This window comes from Danaus plexippus, chromosome Z (assembly GCF_018135715.1).
Source record: "Danaus plexippus chromosome Z, MEX_DaPlex, whole genome shotgun sequence".
Taxonomy (NCBI): Eukaryota; Metazoa; Arthropoda; class Insecta; order Lepidoptera; family Nymphalidae; genus Danaus; species Danaus plexippus.
In genome coordinates this window covers 2,347,840-2,365,368 of record NC_083559.1, presented here as the reverse complement: position 1 = coordinate 2,365,368, position 17,529 = coordinate 2,347,840, and the positions used below count along the sequence as shown (strand labels likewise).

The following is a 17,529-nucleotide window of genomic DNA, read 5'->3' as shown; positions in this document are numbered from 1 at the left end:
AAACCTTTCTCGAGAATCACGTTATCGAGTTATGAAAACCGCTTGACAATTGGTGCAGTAGTTCTTCTGTTTATTGCGAACAGACAGACAGACAGACGCGGCGGGGTACTTTATTTTATAATATGTATAGATTTATACAATAAGTTAGCACCTAATATGGATTTAGGTATTCATATTTTCGACTTTGATTTTATTAGGGTAGAAAATAATGGTAGGAAACTAAATTTATACGTAAGATATCTAAATAAATCTTAAACAATAACTTATTAACAGCTTAGATTTTTTTAATACTCTCATTCGTTCTTTTCGTCCTCCCCAATTTATGTCTAGCATACAAATTCAAAATAACAAATGCTTAGAGTAACGAGATATGTTGCGAGTATGTCATATTCCAACATATTAATATTATCTTATAAAGTAATCTGAGTTATAATTTCTTTAAAATGATATTTTACGAAATGCGGAACCGCAAATGGCAAACAAACATCACAATATTATTGTATTTAATCAAGAAACTCAAATATTTATTCAACCCTCTTAGTAAATTTATTGTATCGGTTGCAACGTAACCTTGCAACATAGTTACGGTGTATCAACAAATTGGTTGAGTTCGGATTTTTTATTCACTAGCTGTTGGCCGTGGCCTTGATTGAAACTCCTTGTAGGTGGTAAATCAATCTTGTGTTTCAGCCTTTTATAAGTATGACTTGCTATACGCTATCCTTTCGGTTTCTAAGCAAATATTTTGATAATTGACCTTTATTAATAGCTTAACAAACATTTCTCATCGTCTGATTGTGAAATTGCACCATTTTAAAGTCCGTTAAAAAGTAGCGTAAGTTATTCCTTGTGACTTCATCACGCCAAAATCGGTCCAGCAGTTCTTTATATCGAAACAAACAGACACACTCACAAATATTTTAAAATGATTTTTCTATTTAATCATCGCACATGATGTAATAGTAAAAATCTGTTACTTTGAAATTACAAAGAGAAATTATTTTTTTAAGGATGATGTGGACTTTGTTAAACATCACCTAACGAACTAAATTACGTCTAGATTAAGGGTGAAAGATAATATCATGATAATGCCTTAAAAGAAAAATTTAAAATGTCTAACTAAAAAGCAAGGAGAACATAATAGCTTAAGCTCGTTTTACTCGTGAATGTTAGGCTGCAATTTGAATTTTTATAAAAGACCGAACGCTCGTTATACTTAATATTCTTATTGCTATTATAAAACAACTGTCACTTAACGAATTTAACATATATATTAATAGAAACATTAAACAAGTCATGAAACAGGACCTAAATCAATGTTTGAAATGTCTACCAAATAACTTAAGGAAGTCTTTTAACAAAACTGAAACAAACGTGTATTTTCCGAAAGCACTTATATCGTACAAATCAACCTTTGCTGACGGGGAAAACAAAAAGTTCTTATGTGAACGAGCAAACTCCCTCTTCACCATGGGTAACATCTAAAAAAAATTGCTGTTTGCTACAAATGTACATCATACAAAGTGTAAAAACAAACAGAAAATGCTTCCCAATTGAATTAAGTTTTTAACTATACTAAGATATCAAATTTTCATTATTTCACGTAACGGACGGACGAGTTAAAATTATGTTAACATAAACAAATGTAGTTTTTATCCACAACAGTGAACATTGTAGAGGGTTCATCTTAATTAATTACTCAATTTGGCGGAGAGCGTATTGATAAAAATGTAAACAAACGGAAGCAATAAATTTATTTAATACGAAACATATTCGTGATGAAAAATCTTTATTTGTATCATACAACAAATATAAACCAAGAATGCTGATGATTAACATAATAGCAAGAGTTTTAAATAAAAGGCCTACGCATCCCTAGCGGAGTGAGCGGCCGTCGGACGGTATTATTGCAATCACTGTTACGGATTTTAATTAAACTTTACTATATCGACAGGCAAAGAGGTGTTTGCTTTTTGCTTATGTAAATTGAATATTTTTATTGTTAGGGCTCGGATAAGGCTCGTTCATACACCGAGTGTATATTTTAGTTATGAAAATATTTCGTACTTAGTAATGTTCGTATTTGATTATTATGAAAGCCTACCTACTATAGATATTTTATTTATAATTTTAGGTCTCTCTTAAGGACGTAGTATTATATATACAAAGTTACTAATTATCAGATTCTTTTACTAATTAGCAGATTTATGTGAATTGATAGAGGGAAAGTAAGTGTTTTATTTTGAAATTAGTTTTATTATTATTTTTTTGTAAAAACTATCATTTTCAACGCTTTAAAGACAGAGAAATGGGCCTAGCTACTTTACTAACTTTTACCTAGAACATGGTTTTTCATTTTTTTTGATTTCGTCACCCCTTTACTGGTTGAAATACTTTGGTGACTTCCTTGTGTCATAAAAAGCCAAAAAATTAAATAATTAAGATTATATACATTAAGTAACGGTTTCGTATTTTGCTACATTTATTCACATTGGCCAAATGTCTTTATTGTGTGGGAACGTTGCGTTTTGATATGGTTGAAATTATGTTCAGTAAATAAACAAATTAAAAAACATACCATTTTCAGTCAACACATATACGCTGAATAAACGAAATAGCCAAGAATATTCAAAAAATGGACAGCCTATACTTTTCTTTGTAGTTTGACGAATCTACAGATGTTTCCGGCTGTGCATTGTTTGTAGCATTTACACCCTCTGAAGCAGATGACGGTATCACTGAAGAAACTTTATTTTGCAAAGCACTTTCCGCAAACACTACTGGCCAGTGTTTGTATAATATGTTTTTAGAGAGCATGTGCGATTATAATATTAATAAGAGAAAATGTTTTATTATTTGTAGCGTGGATGCTAAATTGAGTACTGGAAAAAATAGATGTTTCATTGCAAAATAAAATCAATAATTCCAAACATATCCTGGACACACTGTTTTCTTCATTGACAGACTTTAGCCGCTACGGCAGAACTATCTGATTAAAATGATGTGTTTAAGGAAATAAAAATTGTAGATTTTTTCAAAGGTATTGTTGCAAACCCCGCTATTCAGAATGGTTGGTGAAGACATGGGTAACACCACCAACATGGGTTACCACACAGAGGTAAGGTGGCTATTAAAAGTAAAGAGCTGAATTGTTAATGTTCTTACAAGACGCAAAATATAAATATTTTAAATAATAAGTATATTTTGGCTTTTTGGCTCTTGAAATTGGTCTTTTTAGTGGATCTTTCTAGCCATCTTAATAATTTGAACAAGAACCTTCAAGAAAGAGAAGAAAAATTTTAGCAACTAAAAATAAAGTAAAAACATTTCGAGCAAAACTTCAGTTGTGGTCAACCTTTCTACAGAAAAAAATGTTTGAATCTTTTCCTTGTGATCCAAAGATTGTTGAAGATAATGCAACGGAACAAAGTTTTGCAGTGTTAGCTCACATTCCTTGCATGATACAGAGCTTGCATAATTTACAAAATAAACTTTTGACATACTTTCTAGACTTACATCTTGAAGTTGTTACAGGGCGTAGGTTGATATTATAGCCACTCTTGGACAAATCAATAGGTCTGGCTGATTTCACCACAAAAGCGAAAAGATGTCTTATGGATTTAGCTACTAATGGCATGCTTAAAATGGAGTATACTTGGATGAAAAGAAAATACGAATATTCAGAGCTGACATTTAAAATTTTTGTTGTATTTTTATACTTGACTTATTCTTTCAGTCGGTGATCCTCCTAATAAGACTTCACGACTCTCCTAGGGGTTGTGACCTACAGATTGAAAACACTGGTCTGGAATTCTCCTAGTGTTAGTAAGGATAACTAACGGTGTATGAGAATAGTTTAATTGTTTCTTCATCTCAAAACCGATTCAATAAAACTGTGATCCTAAACATCTACATCTCCTGGACTTATAATTTCAAATTATAAGTTTGAAATCGCCAACCCGTCTTGAGCAAGCGTGGCGATTAATGCTCAAACCTTCTCCATGCGAGAAGAGGCTTATGCTCAGCAGTGGGCTTCCGATAGGCTGATGATGATGATGATGATGATGATGATGAAACATCTAAGAGATCGTTTTATGGAAATATTAAACAGTCATGTGAAATATAATTTTTCATCCGAAATCTAAATTTATAAAAGGTTACATGACAGGCTATTTTTTTGTTTGGTATCTTGATTTTGTAATGAACATTCACTATCTTTGTATGAAATGTCACTTAACAATTTTAAAAGTAAGAAGGAGATTATTACATGCTTTAACAATGAAACCGCTCCAAAGAAGTAAGATTTAAAGAGACAAATCGATTATTAATTGTTAATAATATTTTATTTATACATATTATAAAATAAAGTACCCCGCCGCGTCTGTCTGTCTGTCTGTTCGCAATAAACAGAAAAACTACTGCACCAATTGTCAAGCGGTTTTCATAACTAGATAACGTGATTCTCGAGAAAGGTTTTAATATATAATTTGATAAGGTTTGTATTGATTTGTGTGTACATTAACGATATTTGTTGAAGATGTCGGGACTAAATGAGCCGTCTGTCAGCTTTTAACGTTAAGCTGCCAAAACACTTTGAGATATAACAAAACAATGCAAGGTGTAATTGTGTATCTTATATAGATCTACAGAAAAAAACCGCGATGGCATATGTCTATCTCTTAAGGATAATATACTATATCCATTTTATAACTTTTAAAAATTATCAATCCTAAAGCGTTAATTGGAAATCTATTTACATAAATACGGAACTAAGTCTTATCAAAATTAATTACTTCGTTTTCAAGCCTACATCAGGATCTGTATTTTACTTTTTAAATCATTTAAATCGGACGTACCATTTGAAAGTTATCATAATATATGTTTAATAATTCTCAAAATTAACTAGGTAATTTAAATTTTTTGTAAAGAGCCCGTGCGAAGGATGAGCGATGAGAGTAGTTTTATACTTAGTAAGATATGAAAATCGACCGATGAGACTAAAACTAATGAGTGAAGGCACAAATCAGTTTAGAGTGCTGAAATGCATTTCTACATTGACATTTTTGATTTTAGATATAAAATTTGTGATTTTTTTATTAACCCTGTTTATATTGTACACAAATTTCTCTGCATGTTTACAAACCACACGTAGGAGTAACAAACTCTGTTCACGGCACGTAGATAACGGTGATTCACAGGTAACAATGACAACCACCAAAGTATCTACAATATTCTCGTAAGATATTTTACTTTCTAGATATCATGTATGCGAAGATTTTATACTGATAACAATTTCATTTAAAATAAATTTAATGGATAAAAGAGATACAAAAATTGTGTCATGTGTGTGTGTTAAGTGTGTGTATGAATTAAAATAAATGGTTTTTTTTATATAACGTATAACGTATTTAAATATATTTTTCATTACTATTTTTACTTAGTGTCATTGATATTGTTGTAATATAAAAATAATAACGGAACATAATTTTAATCTGTCAGTATTAAATTTTCAAAGCGATGCCCTTGAAATAAATCCATCAAATTGTTAATTATCAATTATAATATATTAATAAATAAGATAACTATGAAAATATTTATTTTCTTGTTCTGTTAGTCACGGTAATTAAACACGGAACTCAGTCAAGAAGTAAGATAGCTTTATCACAATCTTTTATATAAGTGACTCTGAAGTTAAGACATGCTCCAAGAACTACGGCTCTACATTATACGTATTTGAAATAAACATAATTAAAGTAAGTCCGTACAATAATTTTATACTTCTCAAGTCTCTAGCATCAAGTTCAATGTTACGATGTCTTTATTATTATATTAACATTGAAGTCTAGTACAAGCCGACGCTATTATGAAGATGAAAGCTTTAAATTATTTTTAATTAGAAATACATGACATAAAAAAGTATAACAATGATATATAAGTATTTGGAATAGATGGCTTTTTCCATTGACTTGTACATATTTGCGTATATGTCGTATATGTACAAATATTAGCTATAATATTAATGTATTTTCTTGTAATACGTATCATCCTTCTTGTAATATCAAACCATACTTTACTTTGTGCAATTAGTCAGATAGATGCATCTGAAATATTTGTATCAACCATTATGATGTTTGCTGACAAAAGGCATTGTATTATTAAGAGTATTATGCTTTGGTTGTCAGATGAGCATATTATTATCATAAGATTTGACTGGCAGTACAAAATAGATACTTCCAATGAATACAAATACGTCTTTGATCTTATGTTCATGTATTGCATAGGTACATTTTAACGAAAGAGACATATTTATTATTTAAAATAAATAATCGAAACCTGTGCCAGACAATTAAAAATATTGATTACAACGTGTTATTCTTTTAACCTCATATATAAAAAGAGATTAAAAATAGACTGGTGGATTTAATTTCACATTTCTATATAACGAAATGGGTTCGTCGAATTCATCGGTATCAGCCGCCCAGAAAAGTAAACACGATTTTTATACGCTTAAAAGAGCTATAAAAATTCAATTTTCAAACTAGAGCGGATGGATTAAGGTGGAAAAAAAAATTATTAATATTTTACTACATCGCTGCTGTTCAACGATATCTGTTACACTTAATGATATCGATAATGGAAATAAGTTAGTTAAAGAAGACGAATATTGAATATAACATAGACGAATATTCAATTAAGGAGACCAATATTCAGCATAAATTTGATCCGACTTTATTTATATTTCTTCTCTCTGTTTCTTTATTATTAGTGAATATTATTTTCGACTATGTGAAACTTTTAAGACAATTTGAATTATTTGAACATGAATGACATTAGTCATATAAAGTAATCCTTGGTTTCTTGAAGATATTAACGAACTATTGTAAAATAAGTATAAAATTCATGAATATTTAAAATGTTTATAACCTTTGGTGAGCGGCGGGTCGCGCTCAAAGGGACCGGAAATAATTCAATGTATATTTTTTTATTTCGTATTTGTACTCGGAGTTTCATAAGCCCGTAGGCTTATTCCATATCAGTTTTCAGTTTAATATTTTTGTTCATACAGCGGTTTACTAGAAAAATAAGGACGCATTTGAAATATTTTCTGCGAATCTAATAAATTGGATACGCAATACATTCAAGTAGTTTACATGGAATTGCAATAATATTTCTTTCATGAAATTGAGCCAAAGATCTGATATTTGCAATATTTAAATATTAAATTGAGATTTTAAGAAAACCTCATAATATTTACATTTGGTTTTATTCTACTAACTGAATATTCAGGGTCACATACAATTGTATCGCATAAAAACACGTGCAAAAAGTACGTGTAAGTAATGCAAACAATTTCGGACTAAATTTATTTTATAATATGAAGGAAAATGAATTGTGTAAAAATGTGTATCAACATTTTTTCGTATTGACTAAAATAATATTTGCTTTTTCCTATAGATTCTTTCAAATTGACAGTGAATGACATTGCTTCTGCGGTGATGGGTTTGCGCCCTGAGTTTTTAGCGTGCTTTTTCTAGATATCGTAAAATATAATATTGTTCTAAAAACTTCTATAGAATTAATATTTTTATGACATGTTGTGATTTATTAATATTGAATGAGCTAAAACCAAAAAGTTTGTCAATAAATTATATTTTTCTTACAAAAATGTATTTTAGTTGGTAGGTACTGCTCCCTTAACTAAAGTTCTAAAATTTTTTCCCTGTGCCTTTGTAACCTTTAATTTAATTATCCTTTGGTAGTTAGCTTCCAGTTAAATGCATTTCAGGTTTTGAACTTCATTGAAAATCTGAGCTATATTTTTATGAAAACGTATAGATTTTTTATATTACATTAAAAAATAAAAGAGAGATAAAATTTGCAATAGTTTTTTGTAGAGTTAGAAATTAAATATTGAAAACTTTTAGAATGATGTATCTCCCTTTATCATCATCAATCAATACATGTTATAAAACAGAGTCCCTCGCCGCGTCAGCCTGTCTGTCTATTCTAAAAACTACCGCACCGATTATTTTATGAGTTATCACCACTCGATAGAGTGATTTTCGAAAAAGATTTTAGTATATAATTTGTTAAGTCTCTGTATTTACTAGTGTGGACATTAGCGATATTTGTTGAAGATGGTGGGAAAATATGAGCCGTCTGAGAGCTTTTAACGAAAACGCTGCCTAAAGTCTTTGAGATATAACAAAATAATCTATGGCGGAATTGTGTATCTTATAGGTCTACAGAATTATCATAATATAAGTTTAATAATTCTGAAAATTAAATAGGCTATTTTACATTATTTGTGAAAAGCCCGTGCGAAGCCGGGGCTGGTACCGAGTTATGTATAATTACTCTTGAAGCGTTTCTAGGACCTTAATCACAAATTAAAATAAACACATTTTGTTTACAATTTAATGAAATACATCGAAATTAATTAAAATAATTAATAAGTGCCATGAATAATAGCAGCATTATAACAACTACATTTATGAAGAGTTAACTAAAAGCAGAGTTATAGTAAATGTATGAAATTAAATATAAATTACCTGGACTTATTTGTGGTCTGTTATGGAAATTGAAACAGAGAGGTCCGCTGTCAATTCAACCTTTACCTGCTTAATGAAATCTCAACCAACCAGCTCAAACGATACTTTTCAGGTCCGATCTGAAACAACACAAAAAGGTTACCACATTTGAACAATACATTAAATATTATTTAAAAATAGATCATTTACTGTAGTAAGTGTATGAAAACGAATGGATATGAAATAAGGCCTACTGAATGATTGGATTAAAGCGTCACCATTTTTATATAAGTCTAGACATTTCGCAATTCACATTAATTAGGTATAAGAAAAATAAAAATTGTAGATTAGTATACAGAAAGCATGTTCATGTAGTTTAATATTTAGAGGATACGGGATATCATTTGAATGAGTTAACTGAGAACAGATTGCTTAAGGTGGTCTTAGATTAAATTTTCTTTTCAACTTTAACGGTTAGCACAAAACCATATAAAAATTTAAGATCGTTAGTTCGTAGAGATCAATAGCCTATGACTATGCTGTGGATGCATATCAGTTTCGTTAACATAGAAAGACATAAATTTTGATTCAAGGCAAGCTTTTTGAATGTAACTTAACTAAAGGTTGACTTTCAAAGAGTTTTATATATTGCACGATGATAAATGTTTTCATTAAATTAATACTTAATTAAAAACACTTACATACTAATTCAAATCATGATATTATATGTATATGAAAAGTATTTAATTCTACATTGTGCTGTTACAGCTATGTACTATGAGAATTCTGGTACAAGAAACTAACCAAAGTAGACTTCAATTTCATTTCTCAACGACATGATTCCTTTTAAGTCTTCTATAATAGAGCGGAGCTAAGTCGTATACGAACACGTTGGAGTTTGTTTTGTCGTGATATTTCTAAGAAGTATGATGTGGTCTTAAATTATGAGAGACGCTCACAGAAACTACAGTACAAGTTCCAGGTAAAATTACTTGTACTTACTTGTCGACTTGTAAAGTGACAATATATGTATAGGTAACAAACAAGCTTACTGAATAAGCGGAAACGGGTAATTTATATTGAGTATATTGAGGAATATTATTCTCTTACATTCAATTTATTCCTTTTAGTAAAGAACTTAACAAGACTTGCAGTATTTCTTCCAATATAATTTGAGATCAACTAATCGGCCATTTACATTCCTTGTAATGTTTTCATACAATTCATCTCTGAATTATAGCTCTCAATTAGTTCCAATTTTTGTTGCCAAATTTCTTTTTAGGCAACGTTTAGAGTTCAAAATCAAATTCATTCGATGTTCCTCTAGGAACAATTTTTTTGTTTTGATTTGTTTTTTAATTTATACTCTGTGTATTAACGAATGTAAAATTGTTTATAGAAAAACTAGATGTAACATAGCTTTAAAACCTTTTCTTACTGCTTCGGTAACAACGTCAACTAAATTATAATAAGAAAACTATATAGTGACGATTTCTGCTTTCAACTTTTAAATTATTTGTATCTAAGAATATTGTAGGTACTTTATTAAATAACTATAGTGATTTTCCAAAGGACTCCGGCTGGAGTAGCGTGGTTTTACTTAAATTTACACTTATTACAGAATCGTCGCAATTCATCAACGGCCACTATCAAATAAGTTCCATCGGTTACTTCTTGTTTAACTTTGCCCATCGTATCAAATAAATAATCCTATTAGTATGTAATTTTAAACTATTCAATTGTTTAAAATCAACTCAAATTTTCGAATCCACCTGCCGCTTATAACCATAATTATACAAAATTATATTTTTCGATAACACTTAAAATAATAGTTAAAAAAAAAACTAAAAAAACACGCTTTTATAAAAAATCCAACTTAAAAACAGAAAATAAAATTTAATAAATTTAGATTAAGAATAGTGTAAATAAAAAATAAATGTACATTATTCTAATAAAAGCGTGGAGTGCATAGTGTCAATAGTTATAAACATTTAATTGACAGATGAGTAGAATGATCTTTACTTTGATAATATCATAAAAAAGCACTGTAAATGCACCCCACGCTTATATCTCTCTTACTCGCATGCAAAGGATGCGGAAAGGAATTAATTAATCCTGGCGAATCTAATTGGGATAATCGGATTTTTTAATCGAATTATTGCATTGTCATCGGTCTTTGACAGGTGTGCAAAGTTTCAATTAAATCTGATCGGTCAAAGTATGCCAAAATCGAGCTCAAAGGAGTCGGTTACAAACATACAAACATACAGGTGAAGCTAATAAAAGCGTGTTAAAAACGACTAATGTTCAAAATTAGAATTTTCCTCGTAAAATATATTTTTTTAAATCCAGAGAATCAGGTGGATAAAGCTTCAAGACGAATTTGGCGCGTCAGTTTTCACCGGGTACAGAAATAATCATTTCAGTTTCCATCTTCCATCCATTCCATCCATTCCATCCATCAAATGTGATAGGAATATACGAAAAATCTGCCTTAATCATTAAACGAATACATTTTGTTGTAATAGTAATGTATGAATCAGATGGAGATATCTTGAAAAGTATCGTTTTTAATATAAACAGTTTACAAATGATTTAGAAACGAATCAATTTTAGGACAACGATCTATATATAAGATATCAAACGAAAAGCACTTAAAATAATATATCCATTTCATCTTAACAGCTATCGAAAGTGTTATAAAATATCTATATATTATGTCATCTAATAAGAATATTATAGGGTTTTATTGTGTCGTTTTTTTTTTTAAATCCAAAAGCGAAAGTAATATTCAAAATTGGTTGCTACAAACCTATGTAGTATGTTGTGATTTAGAATGAAGTGTGACAGCATAGATTTAAATTACATCCATACATCCTTTGAGATCCGAAAAAACTCTGTCTCACATAGTATGAATTTTTTTGCCACGAATATCCAAATTGAGTTTTACTTTGTGTCAAAAAAGTACTTTTGATTTTAAAACTAATGGATACTTTAATATACGTATATGAACAAAACAACAACAATTTGCCTCTGGATGTTTATCAAGCTGATTATTTAAGACTTTTAATAAGGTTATAGATTTTCTATATATAGAGTTACAAGATTGTCTTTTAAAACAGTAAAATCACGGTAAAACGGTAAATACACATATGTAAATACCCACTAAGCTGATGAAATTATTAAATGGTCTGCTACAGTTACTTAATAACTCAAAGACTGGGAAGGGACTTACAGACATGTAAGTTTTAGTCCAGAAATTACAAAGGAAATTAAAATTTCATTCGACAAAAAATTAAAAAGTCATTTTTAATATATTTTAAACAAAAGTGTTTAAAATACAGAGATTCGTATGTTTTAAATAATACGTATATTAGTGTATATTTGAGTGATTTTGCTGTAGTTTATTTTTCTGTGATAACGTTTGTTGAATGATAATTATTGTTATTGTAAATATATCCATCGTCGCAATAAGTTAGCTTAGAATAAATAAGAGGTAAAACCTGTTATTTTCATACTACATGTAGCGAGCATGTTGTTAGGTTTCCTAGAACTTTGATCGAATTGTTTACGCCTCCATAGGGTGGTGGGAAGCAACGCTAAAATGTGCATAGTAAATTAGATTTATGTTTTCATCTCTTTCCAATAACCGTTACTCTTATAAAATGTTTATTTATTTTGATATTAAATTCTACCACTATTTTCTATTTCCTATAACGCCTTTTACTGTCACATGAAAAGCACTTTCAGAGAGCAACAAAGATTGTTCGTAACCTCTATATGATTGCAGAAATTGTGGCTGTTTGTATTGGATTATGCGTCACATATTACACTTTTTTTTGGCAAATGAACAATAATTTTGAATCGAAACTCTATTTAGACTAAAACATGCTTAATTTTGGTTAGGCTTATTCTTTAATAACGTCTTCACATTTGATAAATACAAGTTAATTTTAATGGAGATTTTAAATATTTTAAAATATTTTTGTTAAAAGAGGAGTTAGTCATTTTAGTTTGGCTATTGGTGCTTGGTTCTTAATAAGTGTTAATGGAGAAAACATAAGGACTTACTTTGTGTGAAGCCACATAAGTTCATGAATGCATTAATGCGCTCTAAGTCTTCGAAACTACTCGATATATTTGCGCAACTAGTGAACTTTATAAATCTTGTCCCCATGTACCACTACCACGAATTTGGTGCCATCAAAATTTGTAATTCTTAATCATAGCGATTGAGAAACATCGAGAGTTTGTTGTTTTATATCCTAAATAATTTTCATATATATATATATATCGGCGCGAGCAGCTTCAATGACGGATGCAACATGAAAATAACTCAAGACTGGCATCAATTATTATAACAACTTATTGGTCGTCGTTACTATTGTTAAAAGTAAACGAAATCAAAGAGAATAGAACTATGTTTAAATTCTGGTATAAATATGACGTCTGGACCCACGACAGCGGACAGCAGAGTTCAGCGAGTGCGAATCATAAAGAATGTGATTATGAAGAACCTTCGAGAAATACAAGAACATTTAGAAGAATTGAAGTTTCATTTTAAAATATCTGGAACGTACTGTAATAAGTGACATTAGTGACGTCAGCGAGGCTGGCGTCCTGTCTTTAAAATAATGAATTTGTAATTAAAGCCGATATATATATATATATATTGTTGATGTGTATATATATATATAATATACACATCAACAATGCCAAGGGATATTACATGAAAGACTTTTTAACTTATAAACTATTTACTGTATAAAAAAGGTTTTCAAAGGTATTTAAAAAATAAAAAAAAAACTCATTTTGAAACAAAAGAATGTCGATTATTCGAATTTGGCCATCGAAAAGTTAGTTCTTGTTACAATAAAACAGTGAAGTTCTGAATAATTTAAAGTGATTACACATTTTCTTCTTTTCTTAAATTTTCCTAATTTCAACGTGTGTTACATTTATTGTTATGTCACGTCGACATTTGACAAGGGAAGAGCAGATTAGAGCTGTAGGCATGTTGGAAGCGGGCGCTATACAAAGTGTAGTTGCTGAAACTCTGTAAACCGGCCAAAATGTAATCTCCCGGTTATGGTCACGATATCGTGCTATAGGCGATGTCGCAGAGCGGCATTCAGGCAGATATCGCATAACCACTCCTAGACAGGACCGTTCTCTTCAAAATATCGCTAGGAGACAACCCAATATTACGGCTATGCAAATGGTTCAAAGGCTACAATCTGATTACCAATTTTACATGAAGCTGGTCTTCATTCTCGCAGACCAGTTTGGGTTCCAGCTTTGCGGCGTTTCAATCGCGGACGGAGACTATTGTGGGCTCGAGATTTTCGCATGGAGTGACGAGCAATGATCCATGTTGCTTTTTTCTGATGAGTCTCGGTTTGGATTTCATCCGGATTCACGAGGATTAAGGGTTTGCCGAGTTCCTGGTAGATGAGGCAGTCTCCAGCATCCAAAAGAAGTCAATTCATATCAAGGCGAAACTATTATGGTATGGGCTGATATTCGTATCGGTGCGCGAAACGATCTCATTTGGATAAGAGGGGACATGAATGCACTGAAATACCACAGGGTTAGTGTAACCTGTGATTATCCCACACAGGGTACAAATAGGTCAGGAGTTCCAACTCATGCACGATAATGCCCGTGCCCATACGGCTGAGCTGGTATTAACTGTGCTTAGCGAACATGAAATCAAGGTCATGGACTGGCCTACTCAGACCCCCGACATGAATCCCATTGAATACGCATGGGACATGTTACAACAAAGAGCTATGGTAAACTTTTCTCCAAATTTCATAACAGAAGAACAACTTTTCTTGCACTTGAAAAGAACCTGTGACCTGATACCACAGCTCGATTTGGATCACTTAATTTTGAGCATGAATAACCGACGCCGAACTCTAATTAAAGTTAGGAGAGGAAACACTGATTATTAACTTTAATTAAATGCCTCTTTTTGTTATTTTATAACTTTAATTTTCATAATTTCCCACATAAAATCCATTATGTACATAAAAGTAAAAATTACACGTAAAAATTAAAACACAAAAAAGTAAATAAAAAATCTTTGATGCATCTCTTTTTATGTATTCCAAGTATAAACCATAATATAAACTTCAATGTCATATATAATTGTTTTAACAGAATATGTTTTTTGAGAATTTCATAATTTCATTTAACAAGGTGAAAATTGGATATCCCTAGGCAATGTTGATGTGTGAATTTCAAGGAAATACCAACTATATGAAAAAAACCTCTTTCAATGATCATATTATATTTTCAGTATAAATAAAATTAAAATTTTCCTGTGAATGGTGACTAAAGCACTTCAATGTTATCTATATCTATTTCTATATATATTTTTCGTATCGGAAAATAAGGTTTTACAGTGACGGCTGACACAATGAGTCGTACATTAAAGTTATACATCAATTATTTGTACTAAAAAACTTCCTGTGAATGTGTTCATGAGAAAAGCCGGTAAAAGACATTCGTTATTTCCTTTATATGGTTCAAATAATTTACAAAAAAGTTTTTCATTACTACTTTTAAAATCTAATAGATTTTAATAGAAAACATTTATTTTCTTTGTTTCTTTATCAAAAATATATTTTTGATAGAAATAAAAATTAAAAATGATGCAAAATTTATAACCAGAGATGAAACCTCTTAGCATTCAATGGATTCACCGTGCAGGTGCCCGGTCCATCGCGTTGCATGAAGAGGAGCTTCAACAGTGCCTGGGACTTGCGACCCAGGTGTAGGTTTAAGGGGCTCCTATAGAATTTTGTATTTACAGAAAAATCGGAGGAAAATTTTTCTCATTTTGTAATAACTCATTATAGATATGTAAGTGGTTTGTTTAATAATTTCGGCTATCCAAAATTAAGACAAAGTTAGAGATATACGCCATATTTATTATAGTGCTTGTAAAGTTTCAAACATTACAACGCTATATTATTAAGAATACTTAATTAGTTTATAAAAAACTATTCCATCAATTAATACTTTGTCAATATCAAGCAAATAGTTTTTAATGTAATCTCAATAAATATAAAAATCAATAGAGCTCCCCGAATTAACAATTTCCGTAATGTAAGAATTTCTTCAAATGCGTCGGCTAACAAAGTTTTTAATAGTCTTCAATAGCCTTTGCTTTACTGGCAATTGACTTTTTCATTACAAAAAACGTCAAGAAGGAAAGAACTGGATTTTTCCGACGGCGTTTTTAGTTATAATGCTTCTTTATTTTCTTAGCTTTTTACTGGAGTGAATAAGATTGAATTATTTCATATTCTAACCATAAGTCAATTGGCTCCTTTCAAATGTCTACAAATAAAATACATTAATAAAACAGGGTATTTGTGGCATTCAATTAAAGAAGATTTATCGACGGTGTATTTGATAATGTTTAATTAAAAAAACTATCACATTTTTTAAATTAACAATATCGAAGCGGCTGGTAATTTATTAAAATAAATTTATGAGCCAATCGTTTATAGTTGTATATGGCGTTTATGATTGTAGTATACATTACATATACAACAATCTCGTTTGTTTAAAATTTTTATCTGACCATTAGTTTATTATGAATAATCTTTAAAGCTGGCAGACTGACTATTTTCACAAGTTTTTCCCTAGAAGAAAGTCAAAACAATAAGGTATAACTAACTTAGAATTTCCTTTTACATTCATTAATTAAAAATAAGAATCCCTAGCGGAAAATTTCGCAATCAGATCTGTTTATTGAAAAATCGAAGCGAAGGAATGGACTTAAATCCTGTTTACGGAGTGAGTAATTAGTTGAATATTATCAAATGAATTTTTTTTCCTTTAAAAGTATTTATCTCTTATATAAAATTACAAAATTTTGTCCACGGTGTCGTGATCTCCATTGTATTTCGTATGATTTATGAAAATGTGAATCATCGTATCATTTGAATATTTCTTTAAAAATCTATGAAGAGTACAATAAAGTTGTCGCTGAGAAACAATCGCATTGAATGTATATGACGATTGAAAGTGACAAAAACTATAGGTATATGTCTCATATCCATGACAATAAAAGAATTGTTTTCAAAAGCATTGAAGGTTTCATGTAAGAAGAGGAAGCGGGAATACGAAGTGAATAGAAATTTAAATTTCATTCTCCATTAATACTATCATTTAATTCAAATAAATATGTATTATAATAACAAGGCAAATGATAATAAGGCTATGTGAGTTATTGAAAAATATTAATACGAAAAAATACCATATCCAGCTCAACTTGTTTCAGAATCGCCAACCAGTATAAGAGCTGATATTGCATCCAAAATCAGGCAAAATTTACATCAAATTACGAACATACAAGATATATAAAATAATTATCTTTGGCTTATACAGACTTAGAGTAAACTTTCGCACCTTATAGGTGCTTATAGATAGCGATTAAAATCTAACTATATTAAATTTAGTTATAAGTGCACGTAACAGATTAGAGCATTGAGATTGTGTATATGTTAGGTCAACAATTAAATATTTTTTACCAAATATAGCTATTTGAATGAAACATGTAACCTTACTATCACCAAAGAATTTGTCTCGCGACACTTGCAATGAGGACTTGTCAATACAAATCTAATCACAATATTGATACACCTTGTTTATACAAAAGGATAGTCATATCAGGACCTGAAAGAATCTATGCATATATTATGTTTTCCGTGTCTACAAAGAGAATTGCAATTTACACTTTAAGATCTGCAACAATGGAATGTATAAATTTTATTGATAGATATCTATGCTTATACATAGATTTAGATATAGATAATTTTATTTCATAACACCAAAACATTTCCGTTCTGTAGTCAACTATAAAGAGTCCGTCTAACTTTTTCCTCTACGAAAATTCTTGATAGTGAGGGCTCTCGTCAAAATGAAGCTACTCACAAATATTCAGATTGTTAGCAATTATAATGAAAACCAAGCGCTGGCC

The 17,529-nt window shown here is 30.3% G+C and overlaps 1 protein-coding gene across 6 annotated transcripts in view; it reads right to left on the bottom strand.

Moving 5' to 3' along the window:
- Positions 1–17,529, bottom strand: part of LOC116778164 (protein SCAI) — a 47,715-nt gene that overhangs the window by 13,627 nt on the left and 16,559 nt on the right. For all 6 annotated transcript variants that reach the window (XM_061526282.1, XM_061526284.1, XM_061526279.1 and 3 more), the window contains one exon: positions 8,553–8,671. The gene's annotated coding sequence lies outside the window, so the exon portion shown is untranslated. The remainder of the gene's footprint in view (positions 1–8,552; positions 8,672–17,529) is intronic.